Source organism: Taudactylus pleione, unplaced genomic scaffold, assembly GCF_031769625.1.
Source record: "Taudactylus pleione unplaced genomic scaffold, aTauple2 ptg000479l, whole genome shotgun sequence".
Classification (NCBI taxonomy): domain Eukaryota; kingdom Metazoa; phylum Chordata; class Amphibia; order Anura; family Myobatrachidae; genus Taudactylus; species Taudactylus pleione.
This window is the reverse complement of record NW_028284881.1, coordinates 6933863-6956171: the sequence shown is the minus strand read 5'-3', so window position 1 is coordinate 6956171 and position 22309 is coordinate 6933863. Positions and strand designations below refer to the sequence as shown.

The following is a 22309-nucleotide window of genomic DNA, read 5'->3' as shown; positions in this document are numbered from 1 at the left end:
TTAGGGATCTCTGAAGAGTTGGCCAAGAAACCCTGCCCGGGGACCCTGCTTGCCCACCTCTGGAGCTCAGCTTCAGGCAGAGATGGCAGGCTTGGTCTCTTAGCAAATTCCTGAAAGTCTGTTTTGGATTGGATGTAGCTGGAGGTGTCGCCGAGCTCTGCAGGTAGGCTCAGGCACAGGGGAGTGACCACTCCCCACTGTCCATACAGGACAATGTTAAATGTGCATGTGGGCAGCACATGCACTTAAGGTGATTGGTTGAAAACCACAGGGCGGACTTACCTCCTGTGGTAATGTATTTTGGAGTTACATAAAAGAAGGGCCTGAGTGCCTAGTTTGGTGTGTATCTTTGTGGACATTAACTGCTGTAACATCTCTGTATGCTGTACCACCTTCAAACTGATGAGAAGAGTCTTTTTCAGGACTATTGAGCAATAAATATCTTTGCCTTACAACGACTGCATCTGAATCCTGCGACCAACAGAATTGCGCCAAACACTATTCTGTTCTCCAGCTGTTCAAGATTGAGCCCAAGCTTCTCCAAGCGCAAGCCCTCTGCCAGCTACAATGCAGGGCCTGGTCCATTGTGAGGGATCAGGGGGATAACAGCCGACATCAACCAGGAGGTGTGGCTGCAACTAGTCCACGCATACACAGCAGAAGCGGTTCCAGGTGCCAGCGGTAGGAGCTTGGGTGTCCGTAAATGGTTCCAATCGCCGATTGAAGGAGTTTGGAGGTGGCAGCATCGTTACACGTTCACTGTACAGTGGGCGGAGTCAGTAACAGGCGGTTACTGACATGTCACTTGGAGTTTGCCGACCTGAGAGACCTGGCAGACCGCAGAAGTGCAGAGCAGCAGCAGCTTACCTCAGAGGGGCTCGGTCCCGTGGAATTCTAGTTGTAGGGACTCACTCTGCTGCCCTGTACTACAGTGAGCCCAGCGTTGCACAGTACTATGGTGTGCCCAGTGCTGCCCAACACTATGGTATGCCCAATGCTGCACATTACTATGGTGTGCATAGCACTGCACAGTACTAAGGTGTGCCCAGTCCAGTGCTGAATCTTACCTGCTTTCTCCTCATGGGCTGCTCTGAGCTGGTGGCAGCAGATACTGCTTGTAGCCAGGTCTTTGTCCGGGATACGGCCGCCGGCAAGGGATTTAACATAGGCATTGAAATACCGACGTCTATGTTAATTCTGACGCCGAAACGCCAACAGGGCACCAGACCGATGGGGAGGTTAGGTTTAGGGACCCCCGGGGAGACTTAGGGTTAGGCACCCCCCGGGGAAGGTGAGGGTTAGGCACCCCCCGGGGAAGGTGAGGGTTAGGCTAGGGGAAGGGGGGGTTAGGTTTAGGCACCAGGGCGGGGAGGTTAGGGTTAGGCACCCCCGGGAGGGTTAGGTTTAGGGTGCGGGGAGGGGGGGTTAGGTTTAGGCACTAACGGGGGGAGGTTCGGGTTAGGCCCTGGGGGGGAGGTTAGGGTTAGGTACCACTAAGGGATTTATACTGATTCCCTTCGTCCACTGTGCAGCAGCTGCTGAAAGTGGACCCAGCAGGATGAAACATTCCTCTCCCTTTATATTCATAGGACAGTAGCAGCTGCAGAAGCTGTCAGTTTGAGGAAGGCATGGACATCAAGAGTCCAGTCAGACACCCCAATAGGCTCCAACCTGTTTTCACTGTCCAGCTGCTTGGGTTCCAGGGAAAGGAAACTTGGCTCCCCATTGGTCAATAGCGGACATCTTTTTGTAGCCTGCTATAGGGGAAGCCATTCTCTGTTAGTCCCTGTTGCTTAGCACATCTCTCCAGATAGCCCTGGATTTCTAAAATTGTACCAAAGGCAGTGCCAAGGTCCACATAGGCCTGGAGCTGAAATTGATGAAGGGCCTATATTATGCTGCCATAGGGCATGTGACCAGCACAGTGGGGGTGTGGTTAGTTATGTGGGCAGTATATACACACACACGCACAAACATATATATGTATGTATATATATATATATATATATATATATATACCTCCCAACTGTCCCGCATCCAGAGGGACAGTCCAAGTTTTCTGGGACTGTCCCGCTGTCCCACCCAGGGGCCGCAGTGTCCAGTCGTGGTGGGGAATTTGGGGGAACACAAACCGCTGCCCTGCATATAAGAGCAGCGGGTGTGCCTCCTGCATGCGCACGGCATCTGTTCACTTGTGTACAGAGAGCCTGGGGGCTGCCCAGCATCTCGGAGAGTGCTGGGCATGTCCCCAAAGTGACGTAAATGGGGAAAGCCGTGAGGCCTCGCCCTGTTTCCATAGACTCGGCCCCCTTTTACAGAAGCCCCACCCCCTTTTCTGACATGCCCCCTGTCCCTCTACAGGATTCCTAAATGTTGGGATTCCTAAATTATATATATATATATATATATATATATATGTATATATATATACACATACATAATAATAATTGTGTAGGTCCATCTGCCTCATCAGTACGGGTGCAGTGGAAGCCTGGACTTGTGCACCAATAGTTCCCACTGCGAGGGAGTCGATACCTAGAAGATGACCGGTTGCCAGGAACAATGTAAGTATGGGGTGGAGGGACAGAGCAAGGGGAAGGGTGGCAGGACTGAGCGAAAGGGGGCGGGATGGAGAATTTGGGGGGGGCTCAAGAAAAAGGTATAGGGACATCAGAACAGCAGAGAGTTAGCGGAGCCATCCAGAGCGGAGGACGTGACAGAAAATGAGGTGACCTGGCATATATACATTATATATATATTATGCACACACATACTTAAGTTACAATATATATGTACTCTATATCCACCCTGAATATTATTAGACCATTGTGGAAACTGTACCTATCTATAGAAGGATAAATGTATTATACTTAGGTATATTTATTAAAGGTTTTTAGAAGTGGAGTTGTTGCCCATAGCAACCAATCAGATTCTAGGGGGTGGGCAATAATCGGCCCTCCTACTGTTGTTGATCTACAAATCCCAGCATGCCTTGCAACAGTTTTATCATGGCTAAATAGCAAAACTGTGTCAGGACAATATTATAATTTATTTATATGGCGCCTTACAAAGCACATAAACAAATTGTTGACAAGTGACTTACAGAACAATACAATACAATGCAGGACATGGATAATATATATTGCTACATTAGCGACCATAACACCCAGATAAGCAACAGAGCATAAGCAACCAAGTGTTAGGTGCCCTAGTGGTGAGAAAGAAGTAGATGAAACTAAAGTAGGGAGAAGCACAAGAGGGTAGAGGGCCCTGCTCGTAAGAGCTTACACTCTAAAAGACATGCTGGGATGTGTAGTTCTAAAACAGCTCGGGGGCCGCTTATAGCCCACCCTTATAATGTGCGAGAAGTAGAATCTGATTGGTTGCTATTGGCAACAACTCCACTTCTGAAAACCCTCATTTTAGTAAATATACATATAGACCTTATAATCCAAAAGGATGCCATAAATCTTAAGTAGCTCTCTGGTTAGTAAGCTCAAGTAAATGCTGGCTTACATTACAAATGTAACGTTATAGCAGAAAAGTTGGTAACAGACAGCAAATCTATAGGTTGGGGGGTATACAAATGTACAGCGAACACATCCCAGAGAACAGCTAGTGTACTAGTGAGAGGTGCGTGTACAGAATGGGAGGAGGATATTATAGGGTGCTGTACTGTGTTGCTCCTCCCTATCATGGCCAGAGAGGGACGAACTCACTTTCGGTTTTGCACTTATTATAAGCTCAGAAAAATCGAGTTCAAACTCATCTCCAATGATCTAATTACCGTCTATGCAGTATGCACTGAGACTCCGCGGTGTGGTACAGGCAGTGTTACGTTACAGAACCAACGTCTGTTTCCTATAGTCCCGTCCCACACGGGTGTCCTGTCCTTGAATAGAGTAGGAGGTGTAAATACGCGCGATCGCCCCTTGCAGCAGCAGGAGATGTACTAAGCGCATTATTCCTGTGTGACGGCGTTTGGTGGCGGGACACGTAGCCCGGGGAGCTGGGTGTAGTAGTGTATTTAGGTGTGATAGTGCCTGGCTGCCGTGTGACAGAGACGTGGCTGTCACCACCAGTGATCCCTGCTGCACGCTGCTGCTTTCTCGCTTCCACATGCAGAGGACAGTACAGGACTGATAGAGAGGAGCCCACATCCTGCACCCAGCAGCAGCATTTACATAATAACACATCTCAGCATGGGCCAGCAGCAGCGCCGGGGACTAACGCCGAGAGCTCCCTGATCATCTCCCCGGGATCCCCTCCCGGCATCTGACGTCTGTCCCGGGATCTCCTCCTGCAGCTGTCACCCTCTCAGGCGCAGCTGTCACCTCATACCGCCGTATAAAAGTGCCTTCTCGGAGACTAGGAGGAAGATGAGCTACTAGAAGCCTTATATCCATATATATCTACACACATATATATATAGGGGCTGCCAATCATCTTGTGGAAGTTATGGCCTGAGACACCATGGGGGATCCGACACGGGAAGAACTCTCCTGCAGGTAAAGGCTCAGAGTGTACCTCCCCACTTCCCCTGCCACTAGAGTGCGCAATGCATGCGGGGGCCACATAGTGCTCAGCCGGGGTCACCTCTAGTGATGTGTGTGTGTCTATATATATATACACATACACACACACGTTAGAGAAATAATATTATTGCCTCTCACAGCCTTCATTCCATCTCTGTGACCCCAGCTTTGGACAGTAGCTTCCCGTCTGCTATGTTTGTTGCTGTGTGCTCCCTCCCAGCAGCCGCCCGCCGCATGTCACTGTGAGATACCATGGAAGTAATATAGCTGTCATGACGGGCTGCCTATACGGACTGCACTACTTGTCATGTTCATGCAGCCACTGTGCCATGTTCTTGCAGAGCACTACTTGTCATGTTCATGCAGCCACTGTGCCATGTTCTTGCAGAGCAACTTGTCATGTTCATGCAGCCACTGTGCCATGTTCTTGCAGAGCACTACTTGTCATGTTCATGTAGCCACTGTTGCCATGTTCTTAGAGAGCACTACTTGTCATATTCCGTTACTTGTCATGTTCATGCACAGCATTAGGTGATACTTTGCAGACAGGTATTGCAGGTCCTCGGCTGTTTGGGGTATGTCGGGAAACTAATGTTAATTGTGGTAAAAGCAGACAATTGCACTTGTCAGGAAGCGCATGGTAACATGTCCGGATGTATGAAGATGATAGCATGTTTTTATAATGTTCTATGTTGCTACACAGAAGGTAACCAATAGTCCCCCGGAAGTGCCGCAGTCTGCATGCTTGCTGGCCTTCGCCTTCATACGAATGCACTCCACTGATGCAGGGAAAACAGGAACATGTATGACTTCTGAGTGCTCTAGAAATTCATACTTTTAAGAATTAATGCCGGGTATGTTACATTCTGGGGGAACACTGATATTTCACTTCGCTGGTTTCTTAAAGCTCTCTTTTACAGCCCCACTTTACAAATATAAATATATGTATATATATATATATATATATATATATATATACATATATATATTTATATTTGTAAAGCCCCACTTTACAAATATAAATATATATATGTATATATATATATATATATATTTCAGATTTGGAAAAAAAAAACAGTCACAAGCAGTGGTGAATTTTTTACAGGGAACTTGTAGGATTGTTAGCACAGCTTCCATTTCTAGAAATTATCTTCGTGTCAGTGTTTTATATGTACAGCATCACTTTGTCCACAAATACTCCACTGTATGCAAAACAAGAGCTTACAGTTTATACTATGCCTTGTATTTATATTATAGACCACAGATACAATGTATAAGTGTAACTTTTTTAGCTGTATAAGGGAATTGTTTGGTGCATAGCAGAAAACTGGGGTAGCTTACTGTACATAGCACACATAACTGAATTGTTAACAGGATGCAAGTAAAATGGTTTCTTTTAAGTTTGATTGTATCATACTAAGGAAGCCAGTAACAGACATGCCATCAATCAGTTCTGAGGGATTTCCCCCTGAAACTTCAATGCCTCATGTGCATCTTTTTATATATTTTTTTAATAAACATCACCTATAAGGGTTTTGCAGGTTTTTTTTATGGAAAAAATATTATAAAATGAAAACACACTAGTCAACCCCTACCCACACAAAAACAGTGTTGGAGCTGAAGTGCTCTACATGGTGACTCCTGCGTGAATCTCTGCTATCTTGGAGATTCTTGATGTTTACAGAGAACATGTTTTTCACACAGACTGATGCGCTGAACTGGACTAAACTGTAGTACGTACTATATTGAGTGTGTCCAGGGGGTCTATGTACTAATAATCGCAGAACAGCTGTGATTATTATGTATCCATTTCGCAGGGGATATTTTCATTGTAATGTAAATATCCCCGCTATGTACAAAGGGGAACTCACAGGGACAGCGGTTGTGGTAACTTCTGTCCCTGCGAGTTATACCCCCGGGAAATTGTAGAAACTGCAGTTTCTACATAATTTGATTTAAAATAAACAGCTTGATACATAGGTCACCAGTGCGTAGCGGTTTGCGATACTCATGCTGCTCACTTGTGTTTTTCACAGAATAAACACTTAGGGGTCTATTCAGCAAGAGTTGCGATGTTGCCCAGAATATTATCGGGCAACATCGTCACAAGTTTTTATCAACTGTGATAATTTATGGCTGCTATACAGCAATATTTTGTGCAGGGACAACGGTAGCAGTAACACGCTGTCCCTGCGATGTTACAGAAGGCATTGTTTTCAGGATTCCGAAAACAATACATTCTGTTAGTTCTTCTGCGCATGCTCAGTCATATGCTCGGGAATAGTCTCCGTCCCTGCTTGCGGTGACCACCGATGGGGTAAGTACATCTCCAGCCTGTCCAAATTGATTGACATGTGTACACAGGCTTTATATTAGTCTGTGTACATGTATATTTATGTGCCTTTATATTTAACATTTATATATAAATGTTAAATATAATCGCACATAAATATAAATGTATACAGGCTAGTATAAAGCTTGTATATACATGTCAATCAATTTACACAGGTTTAACTTGCTCTAATTGGACTTACCTGTCGGCGGTCACCAGGAAGCAGGGACAGAGACTGGGCGGGCTTACTCGATGCTGCAGGGACTTATCCCCCTACAGTTTTGGAGATATTGAAGTATTTTCTTCATATAATGCTATTCTGAGATGGCGTTATATAAAGTCAATATTTTTTGAGTAATTTAACACTTTTTGCTTTGATGAACAGCAAAAAGCGTTAAAGCACTGTAAAGATCTATGACTGACCCCTACAGTGCGTTACTTTGCGAGCAGGGAATTAATGGAGAAGATAATTGTGTTATCTTCTCCATTATCCCATAGCTGAATAGGGGATTTATATAAAAAGTACAGAAATCATAGTTTCCGTATTTTTTATATTAAAAAAATAATTTCTGAATAGACACCTTGGAACCTGATTTAAAACAGCGGCAATAGTAATAAGTATTGTACCATTACACATTGCATGATACCTATTCAGAACTGAAGCTGCGCATGTTTGCAGGTAATGCATGCTTGTTATACAGATCAATTGTCTCTCATAAAAGCTTTTCAAGCAGTATTCATCTTTTTTTTATTATCTTCTTTACATTTTTTTGGGGCACTGGCAGTCCGGGTCACCTGAGCAGCTGCAGGGGAAGGAACGGGGGCGGTGCGGGGGCCACGGGCACAGGGGCGCCGAGAGGGGGGGGAGCGGGTACAGATTACCCGGGCCCGGGCTACCTGAGGGGCCCAGTGGGGGTCTGGGCCGGGGGCGCTGCCCCCCCTCCCTCACAGCAGCCCAGCACACAGCGTGTGCTGAGCTGCAGTGGAGACTGCTAGTGGCTACTGAGCAGCAGCCACAGCAGCCTCTTATGCCTGTGGGGGGGAGCGATCACACTGATTGCGCCCCCCCTGGCTTCGAGCAGGGCTGAGGGGGCTCAGAGTGCCCTCCCCCCTTCGCGGCGCTGCAAAACTTTTATTTTTTTAATGTCGGAAAGGGGGCGTGGCCACGCCTCCCACGATTAGGCCACGCCCCCTATTACCCGGGCCCGCCGTGGCTCTCAGCGGACCTGCGCGGGCAATCCGAATGCATATGCCGGGTCACATTACAATAGCAGCCGCAGGGGTAGGATGGGGGGTTGGGGGGCACTGGGTCAGCGGGGCAGCCGCCAGCCAGCAGTCAGCACTGTAGGAGGTGACCCTGGATATGCATATGCCCTGGGCTCCTCTGATTGGCTGCTGGCAGAGAAGGGGGCGGAGAGAACAGGGAGAAGACAGCTGTCTTCGCTGCTCTTCTCCGCTAACAGCACTGCTAACGCCATCCAGCCTGCTTTCCGTTCCTTTATGAATCACACTCACCATACAGATGTATTGTGATTCGATACATGCAGGAGCAGGCGCACCGCCAGAGAAATAATACACGTCTCCAATGGTACACTGCTCTATGAATCACACGAAGCAGAGAAGTGCACTGTTTTCAGCTAGACAGGACACTTCATTGCTTCATGATTAGACCCCCTGGAGGCAAGCTGTTCTGTAAGGCAAAACTGTGTCTGCAGAGCTAAGCTAACCCCTCCAGGGATAACAAACCATAAGCAGTTCATTTATGTGAAAATGATAACTTGGCTGATCACGCTACAGAATACATAAGTTTTATCATTTGCTCAACATTTTTGGTTTCTGGTGGTTTATTTGGCAACTAATTGGTTAAGAGCATTCTCTTCCCCAACTACCGGGTGGAGTGGGATACAGGGAGCACTGCTGGCCTAAGTGCTATGCCTGGAATGTCAGTACATTGCTAGAAAGGAAAGGAAGCATTTCCTAGTACTATGTAGGCCCAGACCTATGGCGACAGGAGATGAGAGCTGGACAACCTGGTCAGTTTAATTTTGAATGTATCATCCCCAATCTCCCCGATCCTGTTTTACATTGGTAAATGATGGAAGTATGGTGACTGAATCATTCTGCTCTGATAACAGATTTTCTTTTTATCCATTTATTTTAATTACCATAACTTTTTATTGTTACTAAAGAGCCTTTCTTTATGCATATTAAGAACTGTGTTGACTGTAGCAATGGGCCACAAATACTTGTGTGTGACAAGTGGTGGGAACACAGACTATGTGGGAAGACAGGTAAATCTGGATCTATTATTGTGTACAGATGTGTCCATATGCCATACAGTTCAAGATGTCTGTCGCAACTGAGAGGAATAGTGTACCTTTTTTTTCTTTCAATTTTGCACCTTAGTTGATTTGCAGACGCCGCGAAAAGTCAATTACAAATAAGACGCACATTTTGAGCATGGGACCTGGCACGCCGATAGGGGCTATTTAGTGCGATTAAAGCCTCAGAAAGAAAGGACACATTTGTATGTCACTGCTACCCACTCTAGATGAGGCTTTACAGCCAACAAGATGTGTGACTCTTAATTAGTTAGTCATAAAATCAGCTATTTAAGTGCTTGTAATAGTGGCCTTAGGTGAAAGGTATTAAGCGGCGATAGGTAAGAAAATGGTAACTGCACACGTTAAGTGCCACAGTTACCAGTTCTCCCCATGTATCAACGCATAGTGCCCCTGTCATTATCGCCACCTCTGTTTTAAACATATGCGACGATGTGGCCAGCCAATGTAAGAATGGTCAGTCAGTCATTCCGATTCCTACCAATTCCTACCTTTATTGATTTCGCCACTTCAGAGTGGCGTTGCTGTAGTCTTCTCCTCATTTCTCTGTCCGACGGCCATCTTTGTTAATTTATTTTTGTCAATAAAGTTTGCTTTGTTCTGAACAGCAAGTGACTGTTGTGCAGAGCTACTGAGGTTCTGCAGAGACACACAAGCGAGCATGAAGAAACGCAGGGGCCGTTGGGAAGAAAAGCACCTGCGCAGTAACCGCTAAAACTCCGAACGGGACAGCCGACAGAGGGAGAGTGGAATTCGCTGAAGATGTAACACACTCCCTCTTTGGCACAACAAAGAATAACACATCTTGCTGAAGGCTGGACCTGCTTTACCACAATAAATGGGCAAAGTGGGGCCAGACAAATACCGATGGAAAGCCACCAGATAATACATCTACCCCTTTGTGCACAATTTAAATCATGGCTGATATTGAAAGCCCTACAGCTGGTACATGTCACAAAGAGATTATATGATATAAATTACTGTAATTTAACATTAAACCACTACATGTACATTTGATTTCTTAGGGATGGACACCAACTTCTTTGCCATATGCGGGGTCGTAACTGCAGGCTGGCCAGGATGGCAGCCACCAGGGGCACGGGCAAAAGTCAAGCACCATCCTGGCCATAGGCAAAGCTACATCAGTCCTCCTGGCCTGACAATCAACAGGACTCCTAATGCCAGGCCAGCCATGCCCCACCCAGCATTATAAATGATACAGGTGGTGTTCCCGTCTGTTTGCCCACCTCTTCCTTCCTTCTCCTTCACCGGCCTGCATGGCGATAACAAAATGTCATTTGGAAAAAGTGACAGGACAGGACTGGAGCTGCTGCAGCATTCATACAAGCTGAGATCAGCAAGTTAGTGAAAAAATTATATTGGGGGGGATCTAGTGATCATCAAGCAGTATAGTAAGGTGTTAGATTTTAGGAAGGATGATTTTGCAGGGATGAGAAGATGTTGAAGCGAATCTTTGGCAAAGTGAAGGAACTTGAAAGGCGTGCAGGAAAGGTGGGAAAATTTAAAAAGTGCAATATTAAAAGCAACAGACCTTTGTGTCAAAAGGGTTAGGAAAACCACAAGGAATAGGAAGCCAGTGTGGTTTGGGAAAGAGGTAGCAAGTATTGTGAATGCAAAAAAGATGGCCTTTAGAAAATACAAGCAGACGCAAAGTAATGAAGACAAAGAGGTGTATCTTGTAAAACAGAAGGAGGCTAAGAAAGTAATCAGATGTGCAAAGCCAAAAGCTGAGGAGAAAATGGCACAGTTAGTGGGTAAAGGGGGTAAAACTTTTGAAGTATATAAGCGAAAGGAGAAAAACAAAAGGTGGAATAAAAAGACTAAAGACAGAAAGAGGGTATCTTGTTGAGGAGACAATGTAATAGCTGATCATCTTAATAATTATTTTTGTTCAGTATTCACTACTGAGAGAGAGGGCAAGGGGCCACAGTTAAGTTGCAGGTGTAATCAGAAAAATGAGGTAGGAACAAACACATTTACAGAGGAGAAGATCCTAACAGAACTCTCAAAACTGAAAGTGGATAAATCAATGGGGCCTGATGGATACAACCAAGGATACTAAATGAGCTTAAAGGGGTGCTGGTTACACCATTAACAGTATTATTCAACCAGTCACTAGCTACTGGAGTAATTCCAGAGGACTGGAAAAGAGCAAACGTTGTCCCACTGCACAAAAGTGGAAGCAAGGAAGAGGCAAGCAACTACCGACCAGTGAGCCTTACATCAGTAGTAGGGAAATTGATGGAAACACTCTTAAAAGAAAGAATCATAAATTATCTCAAATCCAGCAATTTGCAGGATCCCAAACAGCATGGATTTACTGGGGGGAGATCATGTCAAACAAATCTTATTGACTTTTTTGACTGGGTGACTAAGGAAATAGATAAAGGGGGGCCATAGATATAGCTTATGTGGACTTTATTAAGGCTTTTGACACTGTTCCACATCGCAGACTGTTAAATAAACTGGAAAGCATGGGATTGGATACGAAGATAGTTGTATGGATAAGATCATGGGTGCAGGATAGGAAACAGAGAGTTGTAGTAAACGGAGTGCAGTCTCAAGAGGGAAATGTTACTAGTGGAGTACCTCAGGGATCTGTACTTGGACCAGTGCTTTTTAATATCTTTATTTGTGACACTGCAAAAGGTATTGAAAGGAAACTATGCCTTTTTGCAGATGACACAAAGGTATGCAACAGTGTAGACACACCAGTACAAATGATTGATGATCTAGGTAGACTAGAGGAATGGTCAAGAACGTGGCAATTGTAGTTTAATGCCAAAAAATGCAAGATCATGCACTTGGGTCTCAAAAATCCAAAGGCTAAATATAGTATTAATGGCACTATACTGGAAACTACTGAAGAGGAAAGGGATCTAGGAGTCACTATTTCAAGTGACTTAAAGGCAATCAAACAGTGTAACAAAGCAATGAGGAAGGCAAGTCAGATGCTTGGTTGCATAGGGAGAGGAATCAGTAGTAGAAAAATAGAAGTGATAATACCACTGTATAGGTCATTGATACGTCCTCATCTCGAATACTGTGTTCAGCTCTGGAGGCCATATCTCCAGAAGGATATTAATACATTAGAAACTGTACAAAGAAGGGCAACTAAAATGGTGCAAGGTCTACTCCACAAAACGTACCAGGAAAGACTAAAAGATCTTAATATGTATAGTTTGGAGAAGAGACGGGAAAGGGGGGACATGATAGAAACGTTCAAATATATAAAGGGTTTTAACAATGTAAAGGAAGGAGACATTCTTCAAAGAAAGAGAAGTATTAGAACAAGAGGAAATGTTCTGAAACTGGAGGGAGGTAGGTTCAGGGGAAATTTGAGGAGAAATTACTTTACAGAAAGGGTAGTGGACAAGTGGAATAGCCTCCCATCAGAGGTGGTAGAGGCTAAGACGGCAGAGCAATTTAAACATGCATGGGATAGACATAAGGATATCCTTCAGAAGAAGTAAGGATCAATAAGGGTTGAGGTAACAATATGTTTAAAAATGGGGCAGACTAGATGGGCCAAGTGGTTCTTATCTGCCGTCAAATTCTATGTTTCTATGTTTACCACTATGAGCAATTACTGGTCTTGGCTGCTGCAGATGTGAACCCTGCCTGGCCCCGTAGATACGCGGCCTCCGGTAGCTTTGCAGTCTGACCCACCCCACCCCTCCTGCCGCCTCCAGAAGAGCCGCCATGGATTGCATGGGTGTTCTAAAGCAGTGGCCGCGCCTCCCTCCCTATGGCCCTCCCCTCCTTCCCTAGTACAGCAGTAGCCCGCGCGGCCAGTGTTAGACACTGACCCTGTTCTGGGGATGGGGCACATTTGAGAGCCCGGGCTCCATAGCAGCCACACCCCTTGCTACTCAGTTGAAGGACCCGTGTCACAATGGGAGTTTATGCAGATTTTAGAGTCAATATCAGAAAGAATTGAAGCAATGGCGCTGAATAGGTTAAAATTCTTCTAAAGTTTATTTCTATGATTTGACAACAATGACATAACCTGTTCTCATATGTATATTTATTGTTTGTTCAAGGACTTCTCAGTGATTTAACACATATATTTAAGATCTTTCAGCAAAACATAAATAGCTTGCAACAGTCACAAGAAATGCGTAAGTCTGTATCCTACAGCTAATACTTGCAACTTAGTATATAATTGGTAATATTAAGAAATAGTATTCAGAAGAGATACTTTTGCACAAACCGCAACCGTATATGTAAATCCTGTTCAATATATGCACAGTTCTGTTCAGAATGGCACCCTGCAGCCAGAATCTATGCAGCAGTGCCACCTGGAGCGTCTTTAAGACGCTTCAGACTGTCACACCGCTGCCCTTACAGCTCCCCGGAGCATCCTCAGGATGCTTCGGGCATTGCTGTAATCACCGGCGATTGTGGCTCCGCCCCCGTGGACATCACATTTAGGGGACGTGGCCTGTAACCGGCCTGCGAATAATGTTAAATATGTCAAAATGGCCCTTGGCAGAAAAAAGGTTCCCCACCCCTGGTGTAGACACTGGATTAATATCTCCTTACTCATGTCCTTTTTTAAGTGCATAAGGGCGTTTCCACACTTATTGACCACCCTGGATATATACTGTGTGTGTGTATGTATGTGTATACGTGTGTGTGTGTATATATATATATATATATATATATAGTAGATGGTGGGTATCTCACCCATATAACATATAGGGGAATGTTCAATTATCTACAGTGTTTATTGTCGATGGAATAAACAGTCCTAGAGTGCAGTAATTTCGAATATCACGTCTTTGGCCACGATTCAATGCTACGCAATGCTGAATAGCCCTGGGAGGGAGCTCCCGGTGCTATTCAATTCAGCGCGCTGTTAAGTCGGAGAATGCTGGTTCTCACAACTTAACCTGGTTGTTTAGTCGAGAGACTCTGCATTCTCTGACTAAAGTGCCGGCCATGAGGCTGCTAGCGCTGCGTTATGCCTACACACAGCCGCGCGGCTGGCACTTTTGTTGGATTTCTCCTTGCACCCTCAGGAGGGCGCGAGAAGAAATCCTTTAGTCGGATCAAACATCGCGCTGATTTGAATAGCTCTGGGATCTCCCTCCAGGGGCTATTCAGCATCGCGTTGAATTGAATCACGGCCTATGTGCACTCCAATTCAATTGGAAAAAGCATGTGCATGGTCATTTTTGCTGTTAATAGCTGTATCAAGTGTTGGAGAAAATAGGGGAATCACCCTGTACCCCCAAATATTGCAAAAACATAATCGTATAGATGTCTAGTGGGCAAAAGAAAAATATTTCATGCTCTTAAAGTTTCAAATGGCTGATTTTTCAAGCAAGCTCTTGTTTAATTCGAGGAGCATAAAAATGGCTGCAGATTTATATTTCTGTAATTTTAAGTCACTTCGAAAAAAATTAAAATTGAGAAGAAACACCTGTAACAACTACCAGCAAGGTTACAAATACCTGTCCCATCCATACAACACCCCCTTATACCTGTCCAACATCTCTTAGCCCACTATGCTGCCATTTGCAGAATCTCACACCAAAAATGACATCATTGGCCAAATTAAAAAAATTAAAAACTAATAAGTGCCTAAATAGTAATTGGAGTTGGGAGGAAAGGGGAGGCTGTGAATTTAGTCCTGACATTTTTACCTTAAAACAGGGATTTTCAGAAACTTTTCACCAGTTCGGGCTGCGAGAAATAAGCTGCATTACTTCCTGCTGAAAATTACCGCAGCTAAATTTGTTCGGCTACTTGAATAGGGAAAAAACTCATGGTTGGTCGCATTAAGTTGAATTGCGGGTTAACGTTGCTAAATGAATATACCCCATAGTGGTGATCCCAATGCAGAGACAATGGGTTGCGTGAGTGTCTCGCCCGTATGGTCTCAAAGTCTATACTCAGAGTTTGAATTGAAAATTCCAACAGAAGCATAATATCATATGGATCTTATGTAGAATGTTGTTAGGCGTCTACAGATGTGTCATTGCTCATCTAGCCTCAATTCGCCATGCAACACAATATGCCTGGCGTGAGTGAGCCATCAGGATCCCGTGCAAGCGCCAGGCATCTCTTTTTGCCAAAAATGCGTCTAAGTCGCAATCTGACCAGGACGCACCAGGAGCCTGTGCTGATTAATTTGATATGTGACACTTGTATATCTGTGTGCGACTGAATCTGCAAATGGAACTTGGCATTGAAAAAAGCTGCGGCCGCTGCATGGTAGCACTGTGCATGCTGATTGAGAGACTCAAATGCACACAGATGTACAAGTGTCACATATCAAATTAGTCAGCACAGTCTCCTGGTGCATCCTACTCGCACCGTATTGCAACTGAGAAGCATGTGTGTCAAAAAAGATGCCCAGCACTAGCAGAGTCTTACGGGACCAGGCGCGCTGAGAGGGGCTGTTTGGTGCAAGTGCAGCAAAAAATGAGTCAGGACCCATCTGTATGTCTATTATTTAGTCACAGCAATCTCGACTGTCAGCTTTTAAGGTAAATACTTGTATACCAAAAGGTGCAGGGCTGCTATGATCATCTCCCCTTAAGGTACTGCCATTGACCCCACTTACAGACACATTAGAAGTAGTTTCTGCTGGCCACACTGTATGTGAAGTAGTTCTTCTGTCAGTAGCATCCCACTGACCCTAATCTTACCGGTAAGATGTGTTGTCCTCTTTCGTTCAGCTGCCATTGGCTGCAGACTGCCCCTTTGCAGTGTTAGTGTCCCAGCCTCTCTCTGGTCCGGATCCTTTTCGAGGAGATCCTTCACTGGATAAGTGCTTGTTTCTGCAGCTGTGGTATGGGCTCTGCTGCAGGATTATTGTGCAGCTTGCGACATGGATTAAACTGTGTGGTCCTTCGATCTTCAACGCGTTTCACCTGTAAGCTTCTTCAGAAAGAAAAGTGGGGAAAAATATTTTGTGAAAAGTAGGGGGGAAATATTTTGAGACAAAAATGTTGACACCCCTCTCAATGAATAGTCATGCTATCGGAGGCATTTAATTAGCGCAATTTGGGAAATAAAGATATAATTTTTAGGTGATTCTCTGTAAAAAGCATAAATAAATAATTGTACAGGTTGAGTCTCCCATATCCAAATATTCCGAAATACGGAATATTCCGAAATACGGAATATTTTTAGCATGACTGATATAGTGAAACCTTTGCTTTTTGATGGTTCAATGTACACAAACTTTGTTTAAGGCACAAATTATTAAAAATAAAGTATCAAATTACCTTCAGGCTGTGTGTATAAGGTGTATATGAAACATAAATTAATTTCATTTATGTACACAAACTTTGTTTGTGCTACAAAATGATTGAAAATATTGTATAAAATGACCTGCAGGCTGTGTGTATAAGGTGTATATAACACATAAATGCCCTCTATGTTTAGATTTGGGTCCCATTCCCAAGATTTTTCATTATGATATGCAATTATTCCAAAATACGGAATATTCCGTTATCCAAAATACCCCTGGTCCCAAGCATTTTGGATATGGGAGACTCATCCTGTATTTTGTACAGATGGGTAGTATACTGTTATCCATTGTCATTTGACAGCTTTCTGGGCCTCAGGGTGACTTCCCCACTTTTTCATGCAGTTTCCCCAAGTCGCTGACTGCAGAATTACTGTTGATGTGCCACGGTAAGCTTTTTCTATGTGAATAGCAGGGGGTGCAGGAGCGTGAATGCTGAAAATAGGTTGCAGTTTGCATGTTAAGTCAGCCAGCGGTGAAATCTTAACTTAGGGCCTGATTCAGTGATGGAAGCTAATGCCACCGCTGCTGCCAATTTGTACGCAACACCTGTGCGAAAATATACAAATGTCGCAGCTGTCCGGGCTTGTATTGAGATGCCCACCGGTGACTTCGCAAATCCAAGCGATTGCGTACAAAGACGCAGTATTGGTCGCAGATTCTGAGTGACCCTATGGTTACTCAGAATGACCATTGGAACTGAGACACCGGAGCATTTGCAGTTGTGTACAAGACCAACTTGTAAAAAAGCCAAAACAATGGTAAATACAGACGTGGTGACTCAACTTCATTATTCGTGGTAACTGACATGAGCTTCTCCCAAATATACTCAGCATTAAGCACTATTTAGTCACTAGTTTGAAAACGATATACTATACAAGTATTACAGGGATAGAAAATATGCTCATCCATAGCTGGTCATGTACTCTTTCATTTGTTAATATATGAATAAACTGACTTGTTTGCTACACATGTAGACAGGAGAAATGGCCAGATCTGGTAGTGTGATATGTGGGCTGAAAGATTAATGCACAGGGACACTATGTTTCCTGGTGTCTTATGACGGTACAAGATCTACAAAGAGACAGAAAAAATCCAAATGGCTTCAGTCAAATATCTTTATCCAGTCTTACTTCTATTTAAAAAAACAACAACAAAACAAAAATTTTTTCTTTCATTTGGTATAAAGTATGCAAAAGAAGTATGCAAATACACAAGAGAAGAAATACATCAACATGTAAATATAGAACCATATACATATGTACATAGAATTTTTTCCAAAGGATTGCATAGTAAACAATACAAATATCTAGAATCATATACTAAAGAGGGTAACAAAACAAATGCAATGAGAGGTGAAAGTTCAAAATATAAAAATGTTATGTTTTCATAGAAAATGTTAGAACAAAGATATAGAAAAAGAGTAGAAAGAGTTAGCGATAAAGAAAAGGGGAGACAGGGAGGGTGGGGGATAGGTGTGGGAAAAGGCTGTGCTCGAACGTGCGTTTCTATATAAAAATATGTAACACATTGTTTAGCTACATTAAAAGAGAACAAAGTATAAACTTTGCTCAATTATCTAGTGAGACTGCGCAGTAGAGACCACAAAGTATTTTCAAAGACTTTCAGAATTTGGTCAGAGGTTGTAGGAGGCAGATAGTTTACGTTTAAATCCCATTTTTTGAGAAATTTTACAACACTGTACGTCTCTCAAAAATATAAAACTGAAAGTAATTCAGATTTAACCAGTGCAAGTGAAGGGGGTTTCGGAGAGAACCATTTCTGTAGGATGGTCTTTCTAGCTGGTGTAATCAGTATTGATAGAAAAAGCATTTATTTCTCGGGCAGAGATGTGTGCCATCAAGATAGACTAACAAAAACCGGCTCCCATGAGAAAGGCAGGGCAACTCCCGTTATATGCACAATAAAATGATGGCATTTGTACCAGAATATTTTTGTTTTGGAGCATTGCCATATGTTACGGATAAAGGTTGCAGAACTAGCATGGCATTTTGGACAAGTACCCAAACTAACTGGTAAAACATGTCATTAAACTTGCGATTTGTAGGCCCTATTCAGAAATTTAATATGGATTTCTTGTAATTTTGCTGAGCCAATATGATGCATAATGCTTGGCATTGCGGATAGAATAACATTAGAAGGGGTAAAATTTGGGACGTCAGCGGAGCTAGCTGCCCAGAATATCGCCCACAACTGTACAACATTGGATAGTAATAAATCACCATAGAAGAATCTCAACTTAAATATATGAGAGGTACAGAGTGTAAACAAAGAGCGAAATGATCATTGCGTCATCAGTCTTCTATTCAGATTTAGGGGACTATTTATCAAATTTTGTGCAAAAGCCCTGAAAAGTGAAATTCCTCATCACCGCATATTGCGCCAATTGGAAATGTACTTTTTGTGATTTTTATTATTGTAGAGATGCCAGGAAACAGTCTACAATAAGAACCCATCAAGGCGAAGGCTAAAAGGTAAAGCAAACTATCACTTTACTTCCATGTTCAGACCCAGCTTTTTTAATGTGCATTAGCAGCCATTGGGCCCACTCCGTTAACTCGCTTCTTGCATGTGAAAGCGTGAGTTAATAGAGGGGGGATCCTTCAGACCTCTCCAAAAAAAAATCCAGACATATAGGGTCTGATTCAGAGGAATAGGGAATTGCAGAGCCGCACACAAGTGGCTGTGCAATTCTGTACATCTAAAATGCAAATGCAGCAGGAGGTCCCTGTAGGAAACATACCTCCTTGCTGCATCTGCGATCCCATCTCTGCAACCGAGGTTGCAGCCTGGGATAACCATCGCAAACATCGCGACTGATGGTCGCGATGGTTTCTCCTTTGTCCAGGGTGAGGAAACTGAAGCTTACTGCAGCCTAGCTGGGTCCTGGCAGCTGTGAGGCTAGGAAATCTGCATCCACTGATGCACAACCTGGCCTCCTCCCTCCCGGAAAACGGGGCCACATGTCCCTGTATCTGGGAAAGGTGGCCAGCCACACCCCCACTCTGCCCTGACATGCTGCAGCTTAGGGGGGTCTGCGAGTGAGATCGCAGGATTCCTACGGCACATACGCAGAATGTGTCCTGCGCATGTGTGCAGACCCTAAACCATCGGAGATGTACACTAACTGTCGTTTTAGCGTACATTTCTGAATCAGGCCCATAGTCCATAAGTATTAGCTAATGGGACCAAGCTCTGAAAAAACATTAGTTTAGGAGCTTGGTAAATGGGGCATTTTTGTGGGCCTTATAGAAAGCTATGGGGATTGCTTTTGTGAGCATAAAGAGGGGGACTCACAGGGTAAATGTCGCCGATACTCTAAAAAAGTTATTTAAACCTAGCATTTTAGTGTACAGGGCCTGTATTTGTGTCCTTTTATAAATATTATTCCTCCCTACTTTTCCTTATGTAATGGTGCCTCCCAGTTTTCAAAATAGTATTTCAGTACAGTCTCCTTTTAATGGTGAGTTTTCTGTGGCTCCATTCATTGTCACAGGGATTTATAGGGTAAAGCTCACAAATATGACATAAATGTAAATGGAGGAGTCTTGCTGTCACCTACTGCTTACATTTGGTGTCACTTCCGAGCACCCTTTTCTATGCTTACCCTGAAACTCATTACTTGAACCAGGTGCAACTGTAGTAATCTAGAGTGGGCGCCGGTCCTGATTCAAATATGGACACTAAAGCAATCGTAGCTGCTATCCCGTAAGCAGCTGCTGTGCGAAAATATGCTAATGAATGGCGGAGGGAGCTGAGATGCTGGAGGCATATTTTCTGTGTACGAGATTGCAGATGTAGGCAGTTAAGTGTCCTGAAAACAGTCATGACAAGCCTGCGTTTTCTGCCGCCATTCCCTATAACCGTCCCCAAACGGTCCTTAAATCTTCACTGCGAGCAGCATTGCATCCTACCTACTTTGTGCGCAGTGCGACCGTTATTCATGCGCAGTTGACCGATAATTGCTCAACTGCGTAAAAATCAGCATTGCATCCACATCTGAGTCAGGCTCCTAGCGATGCAATAGCCGCACTCGTTGTGTGTGTGTGTGGTAAGTGAAGACACCGCCAATTACTTAATGTATGGCTTCTGAATGGGATGTAGTAAGTTATTGTAAGAGGCGTGTCAGACTGTTGTGTAGATATCATATTTGGTAAAGTGAGGTAATAGTGAAGTTTAGTTATTGTTCATTTTCTTTAATTAACTTATATAAGAGACTAGATCTATTCTCAACACAAATATACATTTTTAAGCACTTTTCTATGTCAGACATAGAAACAATAGCATCTAATACCCCTTTTACACCGGAGCTAAAACCCGGGTTTTTGAAGGGTTAACCCGGGCAGCTCCCTGGTGTAAAAGGGCAGAGAGTTGGATCGCCGGGTCGAGTGACCCGGCAATCCAACCCAGGTAACTAGCAGGGTTTAACACGGGCGCAGCCCGTGAAACCCTGCTGTGAGAACAGCGCACTCCGGGTCACGATGACCTGGAGTGCGCTGCTAGCCGGCCGATTGGTCCGGCTTTAGTGGCGCTTGGAGATTACGCCATCTCCAAGCGACCACGTTCACTCCGCAAAAGCCGGGTCTATGCAGACCCGACTGCGGTGTGAGCGGCGCTGACTCGGGAATATCCCGAGTCGGCGCCGGCAAAATTCCGGGTCTGATCCGGATAGGAACTTTGTTCCAACTCCGGGTCAGACCCGGAATTTAGGTGGAAAAGGGGTATTAGTTGATTTTGTGAGTTCTTTTAAGTGGGTAGAATGGAAGTATTTTGCTGTTCCTAACCCAGTCATGATTTGCAGACTTGGAATTTCCTACAAAAATGAAGGGAGCATAAAAGAGGTAAAGATTTCCCCCATATTCTATATGCAAAATACCACCACTTTACGTTAAGCATAAAAAAGTGGTAGTGAACTTGAACTAAAAATGATGTAGACTTCAGAATGAAAATTCCACAATATGTTTGACAATTTGCCTCTACGTTTTGCTTACACATTTTTTGCTTATACATTTGTCTGCATTGCTTTAACCCCTTAAAGACCAGATTAATTTTGCACCACAAGTAGCAGAAGCATTTTCACATATTTGGAATGCATCAGGTTCACCTGGACTAAATTTGTTTCATTAACTCTTCCCACTCAAAATAAATATTGTATTAGTTTCCAGGAAAAATTATGCTTTCTTTTTTTTATAAAGCAGTTATGCTTTGGTAACGTTGGGAAACATAGTAAGAAAAATCACTTTTTTTTGAGATTTAAAAAAAAAAAAAAAAAAGACTTAAGCATTGGATGAATGGCACTTAAGAACCCTTTAGACACAATTTTGGTTTTATAAATAAAATGAAACTGGTTATCCATTATTTGTTTGTGTCTAAGGGAGGAATTCAATTAGGTGCGAGTTTGGTTCTGCGGGGCAAATTCCCAGCAAATTTGCATTGTGAATTACATTTGCAATTCAATTCCAAACTCGCATTTCTTTTTCAGAGTAAATTCGCCTGTTTTTGTTCGCTCCTCCCTGAGCAGGTGAAAAGGTAGGGAATATCTTTATTTTAAGGTAAAAATGTCAGGACGTGCTTCAGAACCTCTTCGACCCCCCCCCCCCCCCTTCCTAATGACTAATTAGGCATTTGGACGTTTCAATTATCTTATTTGGGCCAATAATTACATGTCATTTTTGGGGTGAACAAAAATAAACGGCCTCAACTTACCCCATAATAAGCTTTTTAGCTAAATAATGCATCACAAAATCGCTTTCTTTAATCATTTATTTTACATTTTTATAGTCGCCTCAAATTA

General features: G+C 43.7%; 1 protein-coding gene across 1 annotated transcript in view; it reads left to right on the top strand.

Moving 5' to 3' along the window:
* The first annotated feature begins 4180 nt into the window (after positions 1-4180).
* Positions 4181-22309, top strand: part of SH2B3 (SH2B adaptor protein 3) — a 274440-nt gene continuing 256311 nt past the window's right edge. The window contains exon 1 of the mRNA XM_088449227.1: positions 4181-4508. The gene's annotated coding sequence lies outside the window, so the exon portion shown is untranslated. The remainder of the gene's footprint in view (positions 4509-22309) is intronic.